The sequence below is a fragment of the Opisthorchis viverrini genome (assembly GCF_000715545.1).
Source record: "Opisthorchis viverrini unplaced genomic scaffold opera_v5_101, whole genome shotgun sequence".
Lineage (NCBI taxonomy): Eukaryota > Metazoa > Platyhelminthes > Trematoda > Opisthorchiida > Opisthorchiidae > Opisthorchis > Opisthorchis viverrini.
The window spans coordinates 1,028,591-1,036,750 of record NW_008751757.1 but is presented as its reverse complement, the minus strand read 5'-3'; positions in this window follow the sequence as shown (position 1 = coordinate 1,036,750).

Here is an 8,160-nt window from a genome sequence, read left to right as displayed (position 1 = left end):
TTCAAGAGAGGATGGATGTTCAGTTTTTTGAGACAAGATGCATATGAGAGTTTTGCTTCCCCATCCAATAGCCTGTAACTGTTCAGTTGGCATTTTCCAACAAATAACTCCGCAGCGAAGGCTTTTTTCCTTTCAACAGTATTCGCCACAGAGACCGACAGATGCCAGTCACCGATGGAAAACGACAAACAGTATCAATCACGATCCACCATCTTTAGTGATTACATGCTGGTTCCGTTGCGTATCCATATCTCCTGTTGATCGGAGGCGCAAAGACGCCATCGGTGGTCGAAATCAATAGCCTTCAGCTTTCCTTCCTCCACTGTTAAATTCCATTTAAGGAAAAACTCATCATGTCAGAAGCGAACTTATGAAACCAATCATGTCTGCCTAGGGCAGGTACGTCATTTTATCGATTTCTAGCCTCGTGGTACTTTGAAATGCGTATTCCGCGTTTAAATCGATAACGAAAATTGAACTGAAAGGGAACAAGGAGACAGACCGAAGGAAAAATTTTAGGCAGCATAAGACCTTACTCGAATACTGGTGTCTAAATAGGGTTCGGAAACTTCGGGAGCACCGCTCTCTCTCTCTCCAAGGATACGTATGAGGGTTACGCCACCCACAGAATCAGAAAAATGGTGGATCTAAGCGGGTGGTTTACTTGACATGACCTAAAATGTGGCCAGTTTACTCACTGGCTGGTCGTACCCCTTCCTGATACTGTAAAATTCTTCCCTCATCTGCCAAAGTTTGATGTTACGGAATTGGAAAAGCAAATGATTTGCATTTCACTTCGGGATCCTTTCTTTGAATGAACGCGTAATTGGTGATACATCCTCAGCCCCTTGAAACGAGCTCTTGCTCTCAAATAAACCGACACAATATGGTTAATCCACAATGGGAAATTCACCGCTATCTTTGAAAGGCGCTGGCGAACGCTGATCTGGCTTACCAGCCCGATGGCATCCCCGGGAGATACTCTTGCTCCGTGGAAAACATCTTCCGGGGCAGTCCAAGCTGGTTCTTCAACAGTCCAACTCGAAATGAAGCAAAAACCAAATAATAAGGCAATGAAAACATCGGTTCCAACTGTCGAATCATGCAGGATTGCTTGAGTCCTATTTTAGGCTGCGGATAGCCGAGGCGCTTGTGGCTTCCGAATACTGAATGGATGGATATGTGGTAACCAGTAAACCTTTAGCATTTGTTGAAAGACTTATCGGAGGACCCCGGACTCTATCACTTTACTTTCATAGCACAAGTACAACACGCGCCATCAGCTTTGTTAAAACACAAAAACACAGTCACTTCTTGTGTTTTTATGAATGGAATTCAGTCCGCTTTATTCGATTCAGTGAAAGATCAGGTTCAAAGATGTCCATTTCTCCTGCCCGAGTATTACTTGCTCGAATTAGAAGTACGTGGCTAGTAAGAAAGGTCAACAAGACTTGTTCCCTTAAAGTGATTTTCCGGTAGTGGACCCTTATAGACTGAGAATTTTGTCAGCACCATAAACAGAGTGGGATAAACGAGGCCATTCCCTACTTTTAGATGTTCCCTTGTTAGCGGTTTCTTATAAAAATGGAGCATTGACAAAAGATCAGCCGAGCTACTGTTGGAAATATTCGGTCCTATGACCTTGACGCCAACTCAGACGTCATATTAGAATTCTAATGTTACTCTCGTCTAGTTGATCACGTGAGACAACTGTCATGTAAGACTCCTCTGTTTCTTGGAGTTTCCGGAACTGCTCCGCCTTTTGGTCAGTATGCATCTTTCGTCTAGCCGAGATACTTCTTGAACCAGATTATACACAGCCTCTCTCATCACAGACCGTCATCGGATCCCGTGGTACCTATGCTGCACTTGATAGGACCACAAGCAGTTATTTCAGGGTTGCGTCCAGTTGCGACAATTCCTACGCAATTGTGGTGGTTTCGAATGCTATTTAAAGTGATTTTTGACAGGTTTTTTACCAGTGGTCTACGAAACCGGTTTTCCTGTCGCAAAGTCAACTTTTTTGGATTGGATGAGCATCCGCACCAAAAAAGAACGTAATGTGAATCATTCCGTGTATTCCGTAATCGTAAGCAGTCAAGAACCGCGCCTCTCCATCGATGGCGCGCAAATATGTGATTACTTTGACTCCATGGCTGCTCCGCAATAATGAGGCGTTAGGCGACCCATTAACGCCCACTGATTCTGTAGGCAGCGAGGGGCCTGAGGCCCTTTGGTCAGATGCTGACAGTCAAACTGCCCAGCGACGTTTGCATTGCGTAGTGGGAAGGGGTTGAGGGGGGAAATCGGTGGACGCTGAACTGCGCGGGCAAATGATACTTTCCGGTCGCCCAGGTCGAGGAAGAGGGTTTGGCTTAGGTACCCCACCTTGAGCCTTCGACTCAAGAGTCTGACCCAAAAGGCAGTGGGAAGACGTAGAGTTTTGTTCGGGGACCCTTCCCGGAGCCGATGACTCAACAGTCTGACCTGCTCGGCTGCAAGGGGTTGGTCTAACCCGAGGGCGCGGGGAATAAGGCATTACTGTCTCATTCCTGATGCGGCTGCGCACAGCAGGTGCCTTTTGAGCAGCACCGGGCTCTTTGGCCCGACCACCACGTCAAGGTGGCAGCTTTAGGTCGGGAAATCCGGCGACTCCGGAAGCGGATGAATGAGTGGAACAGCCCGCCGCTGTAAAGCCATCGCAAATGCGATGACACTTTCCCCAAGTGAGCAAATGAAATAGTGAGAGTGCACAACCATAGCGAGTTGCCCTGTCCACGGCATATACTAAAAAGGATAATAATCATTCGGCTGTGACGCACTTTGGGCGTTTAGCTGTTGTTATACCTGCTGTTTCGCTAACCTGTGGTAACCGGTGTAGCCCGCAGGATCATTGCAGCACTGAAGCCCGACCACCACGTCAAGGTGGCAGCTTTAGGTCGGGAAATCCGGCGACTCCGGAAGCGGATGAATGAGTGGAACAGCCCGCCGCTGTAAAGCCATCGCAAATGCGATGACACTTTCCCCAAGTGAGCAAATGAAATAGTGAGAGTGCACAACCATAGCGAGTTGCCCTGTCCACGGCATATACTAAAAAGGATAATAATCATTCGGCTGTGACGCACTTTGGGCGTTTAGCTGTTGTTATACCTGCTGTTTCGCTAACCTGTGGTAACCGGTGTAGCCCGCAGGATCATTGCAGCACTGAAGCCCGACCACCACGTCAAGGTGGCAGCTTTAGGTCGGGGGTAGTATCGGGAAATTGGCTCTCAGTATTCGCACAATGGAATTGCATTTTTCGAAACCTATGACGTGTCCCTGATGGACTCAAGCAAACGGGCAATTGAGTACCAGTCCAAACTTTTAAGTCCCATTTGGATATCCCGTGGTCTCATTGATGCTAGGAAAGTATTCCAGCAAACTTTCTTCGCTAAGGGTATGACTACTTCAGTGGATAATGAAACTTGGTGAAGTGTAAAAATATGAAGGTGGATTAGGATGGTTTTTGGTTTGAGCAAAAAGACGCAAGGCGCAAAAAGTGTTACTCCACTTGTAAAGGTTTTGCAGCTAAGAGTATTGTGCGGCTAACGGGCTCCTAGGAAATTACTGGGGGTTGGTACAAAGTTGATTTGCGCCTAAAAACTAAACATGCCACGTGCTTCTGATGACTGGGGAGATCTGAATGTATATTGAAACCGCCGTGGTACTGTTCACACAGCCGAGACAAAATAAATGACGGCTATTTATAGAGCACTGCGCAAAAGTTATTTGTGTACGTGTTTCAATTGACTTTCTGTGACCGTCTACGTTCCTGATTGTTGGCTAAAAGTTGATATCCATGAAAGGAAGAAGGCCTTCGTTGCGGAGTTATTTATCGGAAAACACCAGGCAGTCTTGAACAGCCTAATAGCCGCCTGGAGGTCGGCCGGTGCGTCGAATTTCACTGCGGCGCCCAAGTCCAACTTCCGAGGACCCCTTCTGGCCGCATCCAAGACTGCCTTGGCCCGACCGCTGAGTAGGGTCTTCAGCTCCGCCAACTTATCCCGGTCGCTATCCAGTCTAGCAGCCTAAACAACTCCCCGAAGTCCTCCAGGAAGGTCCGATCATCCCCATCCTCAAAGGGTTGAGGCCACAGAGGCCTTATCCTCATCTTGGCGACGGCAACAAATAAAGGGAAGGCCTTCGCTGCGTAGTTATTTATTAGAAAACACCAAGTGAACAGTTACAGACTATTAGACAGGGAAGCAAAACTCTCATATGCATCTTGTTTACAAAAACTGAATATCCATCTTCCTCTTGAACGCGTCTTCCTGAACTGTCCTGGATACTCACTGACTATCACTCAAACGTAAACGAATGCTACAAAGCAATTCCGCAAATTCCGTAATAAATCTCACTTTTCAATAGACGCGAAGCGGAATTATGAGAAAACCACATACTACTCGCATGGTTCATCAGCAGTATTCACCGTTACACCCGCATATGTGCCTCAGTGGTATGGGCCTCCGGATCATCCTCCACGTTGAGGTTCTTAGCTGCGTGAATTCCTCACAAATGTGGTTCATCATTTAGGCACGCTGGTGGTTTCTAGAACGACCCAATCGAATGGCGTTCAGATGCGGTACACGCAGCTCGGTGCAACCCACTTGTGGGATGAATCATCCCTCGCGGTGTTCTATAAGTGCAGCTCGGTATGAAATGGAACGTCTATGCAGGAAACAACGAACAAAGCCGTCGGCTTGCGATGTCTTCAACATGACAACACACTAGCGGGTTCGGCAAATTCAGACAAGACTGAGGTATTGTCACAAACTGAGAATTCGGTGAGCAGCCTATCCGATGAACAACAAAGCGGGGAAGACCGCGTGACATACCTCGTCTAGCCCAAATCTCAGCGCTCAAAACTTAAAAACTCATCCATCTAACCAGGTTCGAAGTCTAGTGTGAGGAATATCAAAACTCACTGGATAAGTGACTGAAAACTGTACTCCATCGGGTGACAGACCAATGGATTTTGAAAGGAACCAACGGAAGCCTGCGTTTTTATTACAACCAATGGTTTCGAAAACAAGAAGCGGTTTCATGGGCGTTGCGATTTTCTGCTCGTCCGGTGAGTTGATTGGATGATCCGACTACTTATGAGTAGCCTGGTTGTTCCGCGGAATCTGGCGCCCCACCTCGTAGGTCACACCGGCTTAAGCAACTTACCCCCTGCTTGCGTAAAATGTTCGTAAGGTGTTCGTAAAAACTACTGAAAATCGATCGCTTTTTTCATAGTATGTGGTTGGGTAAGGCAGGTGTCAAGGTCACTACTCGTTCATCCGTTGACATTTTACCAATAGATTTATGAGGGTAAATTTCGTCAAGCCACTCAGTGAATTTTTGCAGCCAGTAGATCAGTAGGCACTGTATAGGCACAAAATTCCACATTTAATCAGTGAGACGTGTTTTCTGAGTTGTTATTCGAAGAAAATGGGAGGGCCACCTACCTATTCCAGAAGTCCACCGGTCCACCTCTGCATAATTTGCCATATTTAGCTGGACCGTATTCCATTCTTTGTCATCACTGCTTCTCAGTCCATTCTGAGCAGATTTGAACATATCTTGATGAGATCCGGCCCGATAGGGTGCCTTGGTTACCAGTGGAAGGATAGCTGTGGAACACGGTGTGAAAATAACAATATTCTTACAGAAAACGAATAACCAAAAGCGTCAAGTGTTTCACTCTAGACAGTTTTAGTCCAGTTGCTTGCAAAATGATCTGAATTAAGGCAGCCGTTACAGAATCAGTTGGATAAGGTCTTCTTCCTCAGAATGACATGAATGGTAAACCTTCCTTTTGTCCTTGGTTCGTTCACTTCCAATCAAACAGAAATGAATTCTCATCGCTCTAGTTTCGACACAATCATTTTGTTTGGTCCAAATCAAACGAAGAAACACTGGGTTTGCTTCCAATGAAGCTCACCAGTAATAGGATCGTTTAAACGATACAATAAATTCGGCAGCTGATGAGAACAAATCAAAAACTATTCGGTACCTGTCGGGCCTCTATTGCATGAAATCATCATTTTTAGACAGGTCAATCAATGGACACCATCAAGAGAGATACTGGATTGTATTGTGACGCACCGCAAAAAACACCGGGTCGTGGGTGTCCGCCTGTCTGTTGTACAGCCCCCCCCCCCCGTGTGTTAGTTATCCAAAGTTCAAGGACAAGTATATACCCGGCTGGTGGGCTCGGTTAACTCGGCAGAGTGCACTGAGATACCTGTAGCTACCCAGTCACCCACGTACCTCACTTTTGAGCTCACAGTCGCTCACTGGAGCAAGAGACTTGTCTTTTTTCATACTCACACTAAGGTGACTCATCGGACATCGATTGCCTGTACCGTCTAGTGAACTTAGCTGACACCCACGTACACGCAAACAGACCTACATATAGGGAAACCGAATGCAGTCAGCACACACGGACTCGTGCGCGCGCAGGGAGCAGGAAGTCAACCACTCTCCACAAGTCCACGGACAATTATGGAACACGTGTAGCAACCATACTGTGGAGAAAACACGTTACCCCCGTTCGGACTTTCACCAAGGAACCCTCACAGACGATAAGTTCCTCTTTTGACTTGCTCCCATTTTGCATTGTATTGACATCTCACCATTGTACACTATACTAAGAAACTTTATTAGTGCATATACCTTCTGAATTGTGTTATGGCCATCTTCAACAGTGCACTAATATACCTTCGTGCTCAAATGTCCTTACTTCCATGAGACTGCCGGAGGGTGACAGTTTTGTCATCTGATATGGTTCTCTTCAAAGAAAAGGAACAGAGATCAGTGCTAAATCACTTGTCCTTAGTCTGGTTACTGCGAAAACCTTCTTGTTCTCAATTCTTAACAATAAAGTATCATGCTTTGTGGTCACCAATTTATGAAACTTTCTATACATCGACTGTCACACACTTTAGTCCGTCATTTCATATGATATGACGATTGATACAAGTAGTTCTGTGTTTTGAACCGGAACTCTTCACAAGTCTTCTTGCCCGCCTGACGCAATTTGTGAACTTCATAAAGAAAAACGAGTCTTGGAGCGCAATAACCACACGGAAACTCTATCACATCCAGGGTATTTGGGCACAAGTATTACAAGCTTACCAAAAAACCTAGTATCCAAACCCTTCTGTTTGTTGTGAAATCGTTTGGACCATTCTGTTCCGCCAGTGATCACTCCTCTATCCGACAGTGACTGGAAAGTGCCGGGAGCGGTGGCAACACGACCTTCCAGTAGGCTACTCAGCTCGTGTTTGATCAGTGCTTGAACTGCTTCTTGAAACTAGAGAACGGGAGAATAGATGGACATGAAAACCGACACTTTTCACTGGCGCCGCTTGACATCAGTTGGCAATGAAGCACTACTCAGAACTTTTGTGTGGATACGATTCAGAGATAGATGTAAAAAAAGGTTTATCATGGGAGAGTTCACTAGAGGAAGAGCACTTACTGGACTTTAGCACTGTGGTTCTTAGGAATTTACAAAGAGAGTTCACTATGCATCACAGCTTATCACTCGAACCCAGGCGGTTGAACGCTTTCACAAGTCGTTACTAAACATACAAGTTTCTCCCTACCGTACCCACTAAAAGTGTCAGAACCCATAACTTTAGCTCACCTGCCATCGAAGGCACGCATTGTGGCAGTGCCGGACTGTTTGAAGTGTGGCGTTATCACGCATGTCTGGCAAATCGGACCCCGTCTTTCGGCAGTGTTGTGCAGTCAACTCACTTACAGTTTGATGAAAAATGCAGCCATTTGGTAAGTTGGAGGACGGGAAGCTGGGTTGAAACGATGGCAGGAAGCAAAGAAAATGACACGGTTTGATGCGCCTTGTCTGGTTCTATGGAGAGGCTCAGTGAAATAATCGAACAGCGGACGAAAGTGCAGTCAGCCTACACTATATTCGTCGAAAGCTGTTCGCCCGTTCAGTATGTAGACAAAAGTGCACCTGCGGGTTTCACTTAGTTTGTTGCCTGGGTAATGACACGGTGCGCCTTGTCTGGTTCTATGGAGAGGCTCAGTGAAATAATCGAACAGCGGACGAAAGTGCAGTCAGCCTACACTATATTATATTCAAGCTGTTCGCCCGTTCAGTATGTA